Source organism: Sphaerodactylus townsendi, linkage group LG01 (genome assembly GCF_021028975.2).
Source record: "Sphaerodactylus townsendi isolate TG3544 linkage group LG01, MPM_Stown_v2.3, whole genome shotgun sequence".
Classification (NCBI taxonomy): domain Eukaryota; kingdom Metazoa; phylum Chordata; class Lepidosauria; order Squamata; family Sphaerodactylidae; genus Sphaerodactylus; species Sphaerodactylus townsendi.
In genome coordinates, this window is record NC_059425.1 from 69,793,679 (window position 1) to 69,809,622 (window position 15,944).

Genomic DNA, 15,944 nt, shown 5'->3' on the forward strand with positions numbered 1-15,944 from the left:
CAACCATGACACTGACACTGCCAGAAATTCTGAGGGGCTCTCTATCCTTAGGGCCTCCCAGGGATCAGTACTGGTGCTATTTAGGGTTTTTTCATAAACGATACAGAAACTTGAGTGATTAGTGAAATGTCCAAGTATTCAGATCCTGGCAAATTATTGAGGATGGTAAAAATTAAAAAAGCCAGCATGGCAAAATGGTTGAGAGCGGTGGACTCTAATCTGGAGAACCAGGTTTGATTATCCACTCCTCCATATGAAGCCTGCTGGGTAACCTTGGGTTAGTCACAGTTCTCACAGAACTCTCTTAGTCTCATCTTCCTCACAAGGTGCCTGATGTGGGGAGGGGACAGAGGAGATTTTGAGACAAAAGCAGGAGATAAAAACCAAGTCTTTTTCTCTTATTCTTCAAAAGAGAACTGTGTGAGTGGCCAGTCAAACAGCAAATGAGATTCAATGTGAGTAAATGTAAAGTAAATCACACTCTTTATATACATAGATGGAGCCTAAACTGTGGATGACTGATTAGGAAAGAGATCTTAGGGTAATGGTAGATATCTCGAATATTGATTTGGATGTGACAGTAGTGGAAAAGACCAGTTGGGAAAATTAGATATTGTGGGAAAGCAATTGAAATTGGTCAGTATCATAGATCATTTCTGCACAGTCCAAATATCCCGGGTTGAGCAAGGGAAATATGCCAGTTTGGCAAAGAAGTTCTCATGGTTCCCGGTCCAAAAGAGGGTTTGTCCCACAATATTTCCCTCATCCTGGGATTTTCAAAAAATGCCAATTTGACTATTCTTTTCAAAATCCCACATTGAACCCACTACTGTGCAAACATTATGGGAGCAGAACCAGTTTATTTTGTCCCCCCCCCAGCTGCCTGATCTCCCTGCCCTGGTGCCTGCCCCCACCTGACATCATGTAAGTTTTCAACTCTGCTGAGCCACCGACAGTTGCTTCCCACCCTCCCCAAAAGTATCATAGTATTGAATTCTTGGGATTCCCCTTGGCATTGTCAATGCATACTCAATATTGTCTTTACAGGGGCTTTTGAAGGAAAAGATTAAGAACATGTTCCTAATGTCGAATTCTGTGCTCAGTTATAATTCCTGTTTTTGCATGAGACAGATACAAAATCATGAAACGTACACAAGCCTTCAAATACAAAAAAAATATTTTTAACAAATTGGACAAATCATATCCTAGCTGGGTCTTTAAACATCTATAACAAATACAAGTATGGTGTGCCCTGAGGTTGCAAAATCTAAATAACAAGTCTGCCCATTCAGCATATCAGTCATGCATTTTCATGCATTAACATTTTGCTGCTTTGTTGGAATTGCTTCCATAATCTTCACTTTATGTGTGTACACTCTAAATGTGTACAGTTGTAAAACTGTACATTCGAGACCAAACAGTATGCAAAAAACCCTCCATAAAATGAACAAAGGAAGAACAATCCTAAAATAAAAATATTGTAGGTGATTGGAAAATCAAAAACATGCCCCTAAATTAAATACGAAGGTAATGAACAGCCCTTGTGGTGCAAGAATCCCTGAAACAAGTTGGTGTCTCATGTGAGCAGCAGTGGCATTAAAAGGGCAAAGATTCCTATATTCTATGAATCAAAAAGAAATCAATTCCTAGCAACATACTCAGGAAGGTATATCTGGCAGGAGGGAAAAGTGGATACCATATGTGAAATGTGCAGATGAATACATTAAACAAGATTTGACAGAAGAGAAGCTACTCTACAGGAAGGCAAACGACAAATATTCAAGTGGTCCCAAATATTACTTATATTTACTTTGGTCACACACAAAACTCAGACTGAAGAGCAGGAAAAAGAAAAGAACAAAAAAGATACATTCCACCTAACTCAAACTATGCCTGGTTCCACTCCAATCTCAGACCAATTACAGGTTTTGATATTGACTGCAAAGTGAACATACTATTAAAGCATCATTGGGTGGTCTAATTTTTTTGTCACATTGTCAGTTTCTACAAAATAGCTTTTTAAAACAGTTTTTAAAAATTGTTTCATTGATGCCAGTAAAAAAAAAAGCCTCACAAACACTGGGAATAAGGGAACAGATTTACAATACAGGGAGAAAGAGCAGAAGGAAGCAGCTGCAAATAGATGTTTACTTCCAGATTCCAAGCCCATGTTAGCAAATTTGTACTTCAAGTCACTTGAACACCCTTAACCTGTAATAATAATAGACATATTCATATCACTTTCACCATAACTTGAGACAGATACTTTACATCCTTTCCCTCCCTTTTTTTTACTTGATAGAGGTGATCAAATAATAGAATAAACCTGTTCCCTTTTATCATTTGTACAATCTGGGATTGGGGAGCTAACCAAATGGCTTCCCTATGGTGAATGATTCCCACTCTCCAGTCATAATGTAGTCAGCTACCTATTGTGTGGATCTCAGCTATCAATGTATAGACTTCATGGTTTCAGCCATTTGGTACCAGGATGTCATTTTTGAGGCATCCTTGTGGCAACAGTAATATATGTTCCAGTCAGTTTTGCTTGTGGTTGTATTGGTTTGCCCAGTGGATGAGAAAACAGTTCCTAGGCAGTGACAGTCAAAGGACTCAATCTCAGACTAACCAAAGATAATTTTGATTGCCTAAAGATTCTAGAAACTAACTACATAGTTACCGAAACTGACTTTAAATGTTTTTAAATGACTCAGCTGATCATCTATTGTCATGAGTACACATTAGATACATGTACACAGTCTCAACAGATTGATGTTACAGTCTGACAAATTACTCTTTAGTTGCTAAAGCGAAACTCTAAAATGATGACTTCCAAGAACTAGAATAATCCCTTTGATCTACAGATTGTAAAACTTGAAGGGACTAGTTTGTTCTGGTGAACTGAGCTGAATTTTCTGAGATGGCTGCTGCTTATTTAGAAGACAGAAATTTCAAAACAGGTTTTCTCAGAGGGAATGGTGGACTCAGGAGTATACTAATGTGACACAGACCACTGGTTTGAATGCTTGGTTGTCAAAGCCAGGCATCAGCTTGAGGTAAAATAAACCTGAAGGTCTTAGTTAGCCCCCTGGAAAGAATGTCTTATATTGGCTGTACACTGAGAACATTAAGAAATAAAATGGGCTTCTATGATGAAGCTCAGTTTTTGTTTTTGTTTTTTAAAGACAGGTCGCATCATGTTAGGAACATTACTCTGGGTCCAAATGCAGACAACAATTTATTTGCCAGCTTTGTCCATCCTCAACTGCACATTAATTGTGCCAAGAAGTAACCAGTTTCATCTCCCCCTATAACATGCTACACAGATGCCGCTGAGCATCCATAGTGTTCTTTCACAAACCCATCATCCAATGAATGATACTCTGTTGGGGGACAGCCCAACTCCCATAATCACACAATGTCTCTGGGTTCTCACCACTTCACCCTATTTACAATAAACAAGCTATCCTATCCCAGTCATTTTAGCTATGACCTAACCAGCCTGGCCTAACTATCCCAAGCCCTCCTGAGACACTACATGAAAAAGGCAAGAAAGGTCTCACCAAAAGTCAGTCATCGGAGACTCTGAAAACTGCTGCTTGGCACTGAAGAAACCAGCTAAACCCATATTGCCACTAGTGCAACAGCACACATGGAGCAACAGCACACATGGAGCAGTCGCAAAGCAATGTTCATGCTTTCCTTTTTGCCATAGCTAGGCAACTAACTGCCCCAGCCAATCAGTGTCTTGCTCCTCATTTAATTTTTCAAGAGCAAGAATAACAGCATTTCTGGTCTTAATTGTCATGAATGAACTTGTGAAGATGATCTTAAGTGGTCAGCTGGACATTAGATGTGGAGGCAGCTCTTCAGCTTCATTGTTACCTCAGGATAAATGCAGCACATACAGAACCCACTGGGAAACAAGCCGAGAGTTTTATGCTCTTATACAGTGTTTAAAATCCAGCATTGGAACATTCCATCAACAAAATAATTAGCTCATTTGTGAGGATTTTCCTGGAAGGTAAAATTATTCTGTTTTACAGCAATCCTATAGCATCTTCTTAAACTGTCAGCATGCCCTGCAGGGAAGTTATAAAGCAGCAGGAAGAGAGAAAAATATTACAAAAGAAAATATCTTATTTAGCACCTGAAGGTCACTGAAAAAAATCGGATGGAAATGGAGATGAGGGAGATCAAGTGGACAGACAGGCAGAAATTGTTGTCAGCAGAAGTGCCTCTAACCCAAATGTTTCGCAATTTGTCACCATCACCAACTTAGCTTTCAAGAAGCTTTCCCTTTAGCCCAAACATTTATCTATTTTTCTTCACTGTTTGTCCTCCTTTTTGACATCTTTATTCAGTAGAGAAGCTACTGTGCCAGATTTAGAGATTTAATTGTCAGCTTAGCATGGGAAGAAAAGAGTGTTATGCAACTCATATAGCAAGGAAAATGTCCTTGTGCTCAACAGTTACTAGGTATTGGATGTCATATTTTCTTCTATCTCCCAAATACAAATCATTCCTTCCTCAGCCATTAATCTGCTCTTAGCTTAAAATAGCTCAGGGTGCCTGTATTTACCTACTCTCCATGATGTCACATGATCATTTCTTTCCCTGACAGGTGCTTTCTGCTGACATTTTGTTGAAAACATGCCACTTCCAAAACTGCCATTTTGTGTATGACAAATAAAGGCCTAGCTATAAGTATTTAGAGTTGCAGCCCTGTGTGAGTTGTAGTATTGCCAACCCCACATTGGGAAATCACTGGGGATTTGGGGTGGAGCCTAGGGAAAGCAGGGTTTGGGGGGGAAGATGGATCATGCCATACAGTGCACCCTCCAAAGGAGCAATTTTCTTCAGCCAAACTATCTCTGTCTGGATATTAGTTGTAATTATGAAAGATCTCCAAGCTCTCTCTGGAAGTTGGAAACCCTACAATTGGCACCTCACAATTTGGAAATATCTAAGTAAACTAACCTCTGTGCACATGTTTTTTACTGTCAGATTTTCCTGAGGCTACCTGTTTATCATTAGGTAAGCAAAATTAGGATGACACAAGTGGAGACCTGCGAGTAACTTGTAGGGGGGGGCATCCCCTTTTGCTTCCTTACCTCTTCCCCTTTCTCTGTCAATATTTCCCCTTTCTTTCTGCATTCATCCCTTATCTATCAATCATCCTTGGCCCCCCTCCCCTCCCCCCTCTTGTATCAGTGTCCTCCGCCTTTCTCTCCCCACCCCCTCCCTGGCAACTGTCTCTTACATTTCTCCCTACATCCTGTAGTCAGAGGGATGAATAAAAATGATTTTGTTTAAATATGATTTTAGGTAGACATAAAATGTTAGTAAGGATTTATATTTTATTCTGGTTTTCTGTAAAGGTTTTTCTTCCTGCTGTAAAATGTATTATTCCCTGAAATCATTGTCTAAGTTGCAAGCTGGCTGAAACATAAGATTAGATTATGCTAAAGGTGGACCCAGAGAAACAGGATCAGATAGTTCATGAGTCAGACAAGCCTCTTTGCATTTTGAAGAAGAAGAAGAAGAAGAAGAAGAAGAAGAAGAAGAAGAAGAAGAAGAAGAAGAAGAGTTTGGATTTATATCCCCCCCCCCTTTCTCTCCTGCAGGAGACTCAAAGGGGCTGACAATCTCCTTGCCCTTCCCCCCTCACAACAAACACCCTGTGAGGTAGGTGGAGCTGAGAGAGCTCCGAGAAGCTGTGACTAGCCCAAGGTCACCCAGCTGGCGTGTGTGGGAGTGTACAGGCTAATCTGAATTCCCTAGAGAAGCCTCCACAGCTCAGGCGGCAGAGCTGGGAATCAAACCCAGTTCCTCCAGATTAGATACATGAGCTCTTAACCTCCTACGCCACTGCTGCTCCTAGCCCCATAGTGATTGACATAGCCCCAAGTGATTGTCTCACACACCCAGGAAAGCCAGCAGCTGGTAACAGAATTTATGTTAAAGAATTTTCCTCTAGTTTGGGGTAAAGCACAAAGGAATAGTTTAAACCGTTCAGTTATACTAAAGTCTCTCCCAAATCAGTAATTTCAAAATAACGCATTAACAGCCAGCTACAGGGTGGAACGTCAAGGTGAATATGCATAAGAGCCAGCAAGGTGATACAGAGGTGTTTCCTGATCAAAGATAAGATCCACATGTCTCAGAGGAAAACCTTAATGGACCTTGATAGCCCTGTATTATTATTGTATAATTCAGTCTGTGATGTAACCTCTAAAATTACTATAAAAACTCTGTATTTTTCTGTGTACCTTGCCGTGCCTTGCACCTTTGTGTCAGTGTGCCATTATGCCTTCTGGTGCCTTCTCTCCCTGCCAAACAAAACTCTGTTCGACTGCAATAAATCTGATACTTCAGAATTCATGAGCACATTGTTCTATTACTATAGTGTCATGCTTTTATTGACTGGTATAAAAACACCATTTGTATCTTTCCACCTCCCCTGCCCCCACCTCTTCATCCCGTTGTGTTTCTATTTTACTGGAAATGTCCTGTAACAGGTATAACAATTTTATATCGTTGCTTCAATTTCTGATTGCTGCCCAGACTGCGGTAACAACCCCTTGTATGTCAATCTTCCTCTGTTATTACCACCTGACCCCTTCTCAGACAATGTCCTCCTATCTTCCCCTCCTTTCTCAATCTTCCCCTCTCTCTTCCTTGTCTTTTCTCAATCTCCCCCCTTCCCTCTACCTCACTTGGAAGCTATGTTGAAAGTGGCAGGGCCCCCATGATCCCTTCTGATATCAGTGGCCTGGTTGTGAGGCACTGCCAGTGTGGACTAAACAGCCTTCCCCAAACTTTCTCCTCAACTTCCCGCTCACCTTGACTGCTGTCTGCCCACCCACTTGACTTCAGAGCTGTCATTGCTTCATTCTTAGCATCAGAAACTGAAGTGAAGGTTTGGGGAGGGCAGCTGAAATGACTGCATTGTAGATAGGTGGGTGTGTGAGAAGGAGGAGGAGTTTGGATTTATATCCCCCTTTTCTCTCCTGTAGGAGTCTCAAAGGGTCTTACAATCTCCTTGCCCTTCCCCCCTCCCAACAAACACCCTGTGAGGTGGGTGGGACTGAGAGAGCTCTGAAAAGCTGTGATTTGCCCAAGGTCACCCAGCTGGCGCATGTGGGAATGCACAGGCTAATCTGAATTCCCCAGATAAGCCTCCACAGCTCAAGTAGCAGAACAGGCAGAGGCGGACCTCCCATAGGGCGGAGGGGGCAGCTGCCTTGGGCGTAGCAATTGTTGGTCAAGTGGGGGGTGACAAAATGTCCGAGCGGCCCCGCCCACTCTGGACCTGGCCGCCCGGCCCACAAGCCACCCGATCAGCCGACTAACCGGAAGTCAAACTCAGGACGGGGGAGAGCGCCGCCTCCGCAGTTCAGTGCGGCTGCCCTGACCCCACCCACCATCTTCCCCTGCCCCGTCGGCCGGCCCCTTGGCCTGGAAGGCAGCGCAAGGATCGCTCCCTGAGGCCTGCCTGGCAAACGGCCACTCACGGCCCCTGCCCCGGAGCAGCTGCCGCTGCCACCCCCCGGAGTCCCCCAAATCATGCCGCCGCTGCGGCGCCGGCCGGCCGGCCTGCTTCCACAAGGCCCGGCCCAGTCGCTTCCCCCCGGGGTTGCCCTCTGATGAGCGGCCCTAAGTTGGACGGCGGCGGCGGCGGCGCTCCAAGAACCGCGAGGCCGCCGCTCGCTTCCACCGCCTCCTGCTCGCCTTCTGCGCAGAGCCTCGGGCAGCGGCAGCGCGGCGGGCGGCCTCACGGTTCTCGGAGCGCCGCCGCGCTGCCGCTGCCCGAGGCTCTGCGCAGAAGGCGAGCAGGAGGCGGTGGAAGCGAGCGGCGGCCTCGCGGTTCTTGGAGCGCCGCCGCCGCCGTCCAACTTAGGGCCGCTCATCAGAGGGCAACCCCGGGGGGAAGCGACTGGGCCGGGCCTTGTGGAAGTGGGCGGGCCGGCCGTCAGGCGCCGCGGCAGCGGCATGATCTGGGGGACTCCGGGGGGTGGCAGCGGCAGCTGCTCCAGGGCAGGGGCCGTGAGTGGCCGTTTGCCCTCCTGCTGCGCGGCCCTAAGTTGGACGGCAGCGGCGGCGCTCCAAGAACCGTGAGGCCGTCGCTCTCTTCCAAGTTCCACCGCCTCCTGCCCGGCGGCATGGACTTGGTGCTGCGGCCTGTGGAGCTGCCGCCTGCCAGTGCCAGCCAGGAGTCAGTCAGAAGAGGAGGGAGGCCGGGCGCCGGGATGGCGGCGGCGGCCTGGGGGTCATGCGTGACTTGAGTCACGCAACGGGAGGGCAGCCCGCGCCCAGCGCCTAAGCAGCTATTCAGCAATCAGCAGGTAAGGCTCAGCAGCACCCCCCTTCTCTTTGCGCGTGCCGCGCCTGCTTTCACACCTGTTCCAGAGGGGCTGAGATTCCCCCCTGGTCTGTGGCTTCCTTCCTCTCCTTGCATCAGTGACCTGCTTGCATTGGGGTGGGAGTGGGGGAGAAGGGGCTTCCCTTTTGAGGACCCGAAACAATTCAAGGATGCAAAGAGAGAGATGGGAATGGCCTTGTCTCCTTCGGTTGGGGGATTCCTGGAGATTTGGGGAGTTTGGGAAGAAGAGGGAATGAAATAGGGATGTGATTCCCTAGAGTCGTCCCCCCTAAGCAGCCATTCCCCGCCCCCCCCAAGGAAACTGATATCTGTAGTCTAAAGAGGAGTCATAATTCTGGGAGGTTTCCAGGCCCTACTTGGGGGTTGGCATCTCTGCTGGGACAGGTGGATGGAGTGCACAAGGATTATTTGTTCTGTCGCACCAAACCTGGAGCCAGCGCTAAATTTGAAGCAGTCAGAGTGGCAGATTAGGGCTGGGAAGACCCATGTTCCAAACAAACGTAGCATTTCTGGGTAAAGAGTAATTAGCTTGTGTAACTCCCTGCCACAGGATGTCAGGGATCACCAGCTTAAGATAGTTTCCAAAGGGGATTGGAATCAGTCATGGAAGGGGGGTTCCTTTGTGGCTCCAGGCCATGCTGATGATGATCCTACAGAAGAAAACTCAGTGTTCACGGTGAGCAACTGCGGATGAATGATATGGTAGCTAAGAATGGCAGATAGCTGAGAGCATTATTCAGTCAGCTTTTCTTGCGTGCTTCAGTGTGCTGCCTATTGGGAACTTCATGCCTTTTTCTGTTGAGGTAATGCTTTCCTGGCTTGTCATGTGAAGTGAACAGTGATTCTAATTCTTGCTCCAGTTTAGAGGACCCCAGTGAAAATGGCAGCAGCAATGTTGTATTGCTTCAAAGTGATCTTTGTGACTGGCAGATGTTTTGTGTGCTCTGTGGGACCTTTCATGAACTTGAGAGATCTGTACCTGTACCATAAACAGCAGCAAGGAGGAGAGTGGAGAGATAAATGTCATCTTACCTGGCTTGTTTTTTGGAGATACTTAAACTATTTTCTTGGTGGGGACACTAGCTCATTATGAATGGGCATCCACTTCTTCCTGAACTGTGTGGCTTGATTTTAGGGAGTGAGGGCAAACTGTCAACAAATCTGCTTTGGGGTACGTGTGTGTATTGCTTCATGCTTTCCAGTGAGGCTACCTCAAACTTATCTTCCCAAAATCTTTGTGTTTTATTCTGAGTATTGCAAGTTAAGTTATTTTCTAAAGAGTAAATTATTTTAAGTTGTTCTAAGACTAAGGTTTGTCACTTTAACAAATCCATACCGTGGAAGACTACCTCAAACTTATCTTCCCAAAATCTTTGTGTTTTATTCTGAGTATTGCAAGTTAAGTTATTTTCTAAAGAGTAAATTATTTAAGTTGTTCTAAGACTAAATTTCTAATTTACTAAGTTATTTTCTAAAGCAGTTTTCACAGTAGTAAATAAACATTTTAAAAGCAGACTATTGCTGTGTTCCGATTTGTGAGTTGGGGCATTTTCTATAATATGATGATGATTTAGAAATGACCTGGTGTAAAAAATCATTGTTTGGTCGTGGTGGCGGAGGGTGGCCGCCCATGGCGGGGGGGGGGGGGGCACCAAACTCAGGTTTTGCCCCGGGGGCTCAGGTTTTCCTAGGTACGCCTCTGAGAACAGGGAATCAAACCCAGTTCCTCCAGATTAGAATGCACCTACTCTTAACCACTATGCCACTGCTGCTCCTATACCACTATGCCACTTAACCACTGATCAGCTCCCAGCCATGGGAAATAGTTTTAGTAGATCTTTCCTGCCCACCTGAAGCTTAAACAGTGGCTGTGGGTGCCAAGATAACTCATGGGGAGAGGGAATCCTAACTCCCCTTTTCAGGAGGAATCCCATTTCTTCCCCCATTGTGGCTCCAGGCCTCCTCCCCCCACCCAGTCATGCTGTCTTGCTGGCTCACCTGGACTCTCTCCAGGTAGACATAGCAGCCTCCCCCTCCCCCAACCTCACTGTTTCACCATCTTGCCTGGAACTGCTTGCCTAGAGTTGGAGGGGAAATCCCATGAAACCCATAGGTGGAATACTATGTCTCCCGCATTCACCTTTCATCCTGGCAAAAGTGTGGGATGGGGGAGAAAGAGGCTGCACCCACTCAGACAGGCTCTGGGCAAGTCAGCTAGAAACTGGGGCTGGAAAGAGGAAGCCTGGAGCTGCTCACCTCACTGTCTCATAACCTTGCCTGAAACCACTTGTCAAAATCCAGAGGGGAAAGCCCCAAAATTCACTGGGGGAGGGAGGAATTCATCTCTTCTCCCACTCACCCTCCAGTCACTTGCTCCCTCTAGTTCCAGCCCTTGCCCTAGCTGCATTGGGACTCTGTCTAGAATTGTATTATAATCTTAGAATTGCATCATGCACAGTTTCTGTAACTTTCTGGTCCTACAATTCAGTTGCAAGCAATTGTTTTGCTTCTGAATGTTAACAATTCATACAGAGAAGCTGATAAAACATTGCAAAAAAGCAATCTTGAGATGACTATACTTTGACTATTTTGGGGAGGGAGGGTGTTGTGCAGTATTTTACTATGCACACATGTGCATCTGTGCATTAGTTAAATACCACACAAAGAGAATCATGATATCTACAAATTACAAGTAGTGCTTAATCAATGTACATATTTTGGGAGCATTCCTACATAAGATAGAAATTTTGATAGTCTGTACAGTCCCTAAAACACTACTGGCAATTGGGCAGAAGAAAAGAGTGGGCTGGTACTTGTCAGTATTATGGCCTGTTTAAGCAATGTAAGTGTGAAAAAGGAGAAGTATTCTTATCAATAAGTTTTGTCGCAACTATTTTTGTCATTTTGTTGCAGAGCTCTGCAGAACAAAAATAAGAAAACAGCACTTAAAATAGTTTTGCATAAGAAGTGTTCTTTATCTTTATCTTTATTAACCTTTAACAGGCATAGATAGATTTACACAGACACATTCTGCAGTCTCAAGTATAGTTCAGTAGCAAGGAAATAGTCCACATAACCTGATGGTTGACTTCGAGGGATTCAAATCACTTCAGATTTTTTTAAAAAAAGAAATAGCCAGAGCAAATGACAGTAAATACCCCTACACATCAATGTAAAAATACAATCTAATATAAAATTGCAATAAAAATAGATCTGTTTAGCAAGCTAAAAGCAAAATATAATGAACCAATTTGGTTTAGTGTACTGGTATAATATATTTTTTAAAAATACAGTTAAAAGTAATAAAGTCTGTACAGTCCCTAAAACACTACTGGCAATTGGGCAGAAGAAAAGAGTGGGCTGGTACTTGTCAGTATTATGGCCTGTTTAAGCAATGTAAGTGTGAAAAAGGAGAAGAATTCTTATCAATAAGTTTTGTCGCAACTATTTTTGTCATTTTGTTGCAGAGCTCTGCAGAACAAAAATAAGAAAACAGCACTTAAAAATAGTTTTGCATAAGAAGTGTTATCTCTTGCCCAGTTAACATATGGACAAGTTTGTGAAAAATGGAAACTTGTACACTAATTACCTGAAAAAAAATGCATTTTCTTCAGGGAACATAAGACTGTATAAGTACGCCTGAATGGTAAATTGCGTAGCTCATAATATCCCATTCCTGCTTTTGCACAGAAAAAGAAGAGGGATTACTAGTAGGGGGTGTGCATTTTTTCAGTATTTTGAGGGGTTCCAGTTTATTGGATCCAAACATTTTTTGTAAAACCAAATACTCATATTAGTAATTTTTGGCCTTTTTAAAAAAAAATCTCTGTCCTCAGCTCTCAGTTTGCTACCCTGGAGAAAGGAGATGAGCCATTGTAATGCTGTCCCTCATATACTAGCATCAGCAAGAAGGTAAGTCACGAGATCATGGCCTACTATGTCAAATGCTGCTTTCAGAAGTACCAGCAGTGCTGACCAGCTTTTATCCAATTACCTCCAGAGAGGTATCCATGAGAGCAACCAGGTCAGATCAGAACTGCCACAGCAACACGATTATGGTGAGCGGACCGTGTCTCCAAAATATCTTGTCTGCTTTCATCTTGTTTTCCATCCTGTTATAATTGCCTATTGACTTATCTGTATGATAATGAAAGGATAGTAGATCCATGACATCTTGTATGAAACTGTTACCATCGGAGAACTCTATTGACTTATGAATGGACTCTATCAATTAATGTATATGTGACACTCTGCTATCTTTGTATATATGTACTACTATAGTTATTCTTAGAAATAATATCTTTCATAGTATTATACATTCCTTGTTGTGTGGCGAGTTATTGGGTTTGGCCAATCCTGTCGCTTTGTCCTGTTTACCTCTCGCCTAGTGCTCATTTTTTCTATTGGAATGGGGAATGGTCCATTGGGCACTTACCGTGAAGGGTGTTTCTCCTGGTAGGCAGGAGGACATCTCGCATGGGATTTCCTTCCCTCTATCTTTAGGAGGCAGGAACTCAAATTTGATCACTTCCTGTGCTGTCCTCCATCTCCCCTTCACTCCAGTTACGGACTGACCACGCAGTAGAGACAAACAACATTAGAAGAAATAGCATTGCAAAAAACAAGAATAAACCCCTCAACTGTGTAAAAACTGAGCAAAAAAACAGTGTAACAATTCATGACTATAGGAACCAGTTTGATATCAAGGACTGCACTGGCTGGGAAACTAGGGGTGCCTAGGGGTTTGGGTGGGTGGCAAGGGGTGCCTAGGAGTTGGGGAAGGTGGCAAAGGGTGGCTAGGGTGGGTGAAGTGGGAAGGGGTTACTAGTGGTGGGGGAGGGTTTTGCTGGACGTTTTCAACCTGGCATGGCTTGGGGGCGGGAGGTAGCGGGGAGGGTGTTGTTGGGCCTCTTTGGCCCAGCGTGGCTGGGGTGGGGCAGGGGAGGCTTTTGCCTGGCCAATTGAAGTGCAGGACACACAGAGCTTTGGTCCCTGTGCATTCTGCATGCTAACTGACTAAACGTTCATCATTAGATGTTCAAACCCTTAGCCAATTGTGTATAGAGATGGCCAGGGTTGTGGATGACTTGAGAAAATTAAAGGACTATTTTCCTCATCAATGTTAATTTTCAAAAGAAAGTAATCAAGTTGGTATGTTTTATTCAGACAGATATTCAATTTGGAAACTTTGTGACATATTCACTCCTCAGGCAGAACCAATATAAATGTAACCAAAACACAAGAGAAACAATTGATACTGTACATTATTCACTAAGCTTGCTAAACTAAAACCCTAATCTGTTTGTAGTCTGCCAGAGTCTCCTCTCAGCCAGAGCAGCTGTCAGCAACTGTCAACAGTCTTAACTGACACCAATCTCCCGCTGATTGGTGTGGGGATTCCAAGTGACCCTTACATCCATTACCAGAGTAGTTGGTGTCTCTGTACTCATATCTGTACTCATATCAGCAACTGGCTCATGAAAAATCAATGGAGGAAAGGATTTGGCATAAATCCAACACTTTCAGCCTATTTTGAAACAAATACATTTCCAGGTTAAATTTAATGTGTTGGTTCTAACCTTAAAATCCCTAAATGGTCTGGGATCGTCATAGTTCACGGACTGCCTCTTTTGTTACAATCCCCACCCTCTGCTTGTGTACTACTTCTGCTGATGCTTGGCCCTCAGGAAACTCTGTTGACTTCAGCCAGAACAAGGGCTTTTTTTAAAACATGGCCCCCAATTCTCTGTCTGAAGACACTTGTGCCCTGCAGGAGCTGTCTAGGGTGAAGTCTGCATAGCATAAAAATAATGAAACGAAATAACTTCCACATATTGCTTCTATAAGACAACTTAAAATGGATTCCAACTTCCAAAATGAATGGAATACTTGGATAAAATATATTCAACAATAATGGAAAGATACAGCAAAAATATGTGGAAGTTATTTCGTTTCAGGATATGTGAAAAATAAAGAAAGTCTGCCTTCTGCTTTTTCAACATTCTTTGTACCTTGCCATAACCATAACCAATCTACTGCTATCATTTAGATATTATTACTTTTTCCCTGGTAATCCCAGCTAGTCACAGATTTCAGTTTGTCACATCATGAACATGACACATAATTGGTGCAACATAACCAATTAGAACTAGCTGTGTGGCAAGGGGGAAGCGAGGGGGAAGCGCACATGGGGCACGTGTGTGCCCTATGCCCCTGCTGCAGCACTGCCCGCTCCACCTTGGAACACCCCCGGAACACCCCCCCCCATGACCGAGCCATGCCTCTGCTGCAGCGCCGCCCAGGGCGTCTCGCCCCCCTGTCCCGTTGGTGCTATGCCACTGGTGGCAACATACCAGCCAAATGAAACCCCTTCCTTTTCCTCAATCTGGAATACATTCCATAGCCCAGGCAATCTTCCCGATCCTTCCCATTTTGCTGCACTGTGCTGGTGGATTTATCATCCACCATTATAACAGGGCAAAAAACTTCTACACTGATCTGGTTTTAATCATGCACAGTTGTGATTAGTTTGGATACAAAGTGAATGAAAATGGCAGAAAGTGAGTGGAGATGCACATTTATTGAGAGGTGCATCTGGAATTGCATTTCTTATATTCTACTGTAATTTGTCCATGTCATATGGATTCAAACAAAAACTTACTTGTGTTGGCATAACTGCCCTGGGAGTTCTTCCCCTAGTGCCTCCACATCCTCAATTCAACTAAGCACTAATGAATAATTCCCTGCCTTTTGCTGGGTCCTCTCATTTCAATGTGATGCCACAGTGGCCCTGAATAAATGGAGTTACTGAAGTAACTTGAATTATTTTTAACAAAAAAGCAGGTCATTTCTGGCTCATAGTGGAAACCACTTTTGTGTATTTGTTTTGCACATTCTTCTGCCAATGTGATAAGCTCCTCTTTGCCTTCTAGTGAGAAATGTTTGCACTGCTTTTACAGCTGTTGTGCCCAAGAAAGGAACAAAATCATTGCCTGAGGTAGCTGAATGTCCAATAAAACAGGACCTTCTTTGTGTGTAGGTGATGTTGTGTAGTTTGCCAAAGCCCTCAGAGATGATGGAAAAGGTAGAACTCTGTGTGATCTATTATTACAAGTTGAGAAGTGAGAAGACCAGACTATTAACAAACAAACCAGTAACAAGACCATTAATGGCATCAAGACCAGACTATTAATGATAGATAGAGCAAATAACTTCTATGGCTTGGCATATTTATGACCAATACTTACTGAGACAGAAACCCTATCCACTGAAGAGCCTCACCACACAAATCAGGGCATAATAGCACTCAATCAGATACTGTTAGTTTAGAGGTTGCTGAAGCCTACAAAACTTCAATTAGGTTTCACCAGAAGGAAGACAACATATTTTATTTATTCTCTGGGCTTTTCCATGGACCAGTCAATATATGCCAATTTTATTAGGTGCAAGCTTTTGTAATAGCAAGATGTACTCCTTAATCTCTTTGGGTTTTAATGCTCATTGGCTGAGACAGGTAATCAATAGCTGCAGCTTGGAAGGACCATAGATATTGACTTTG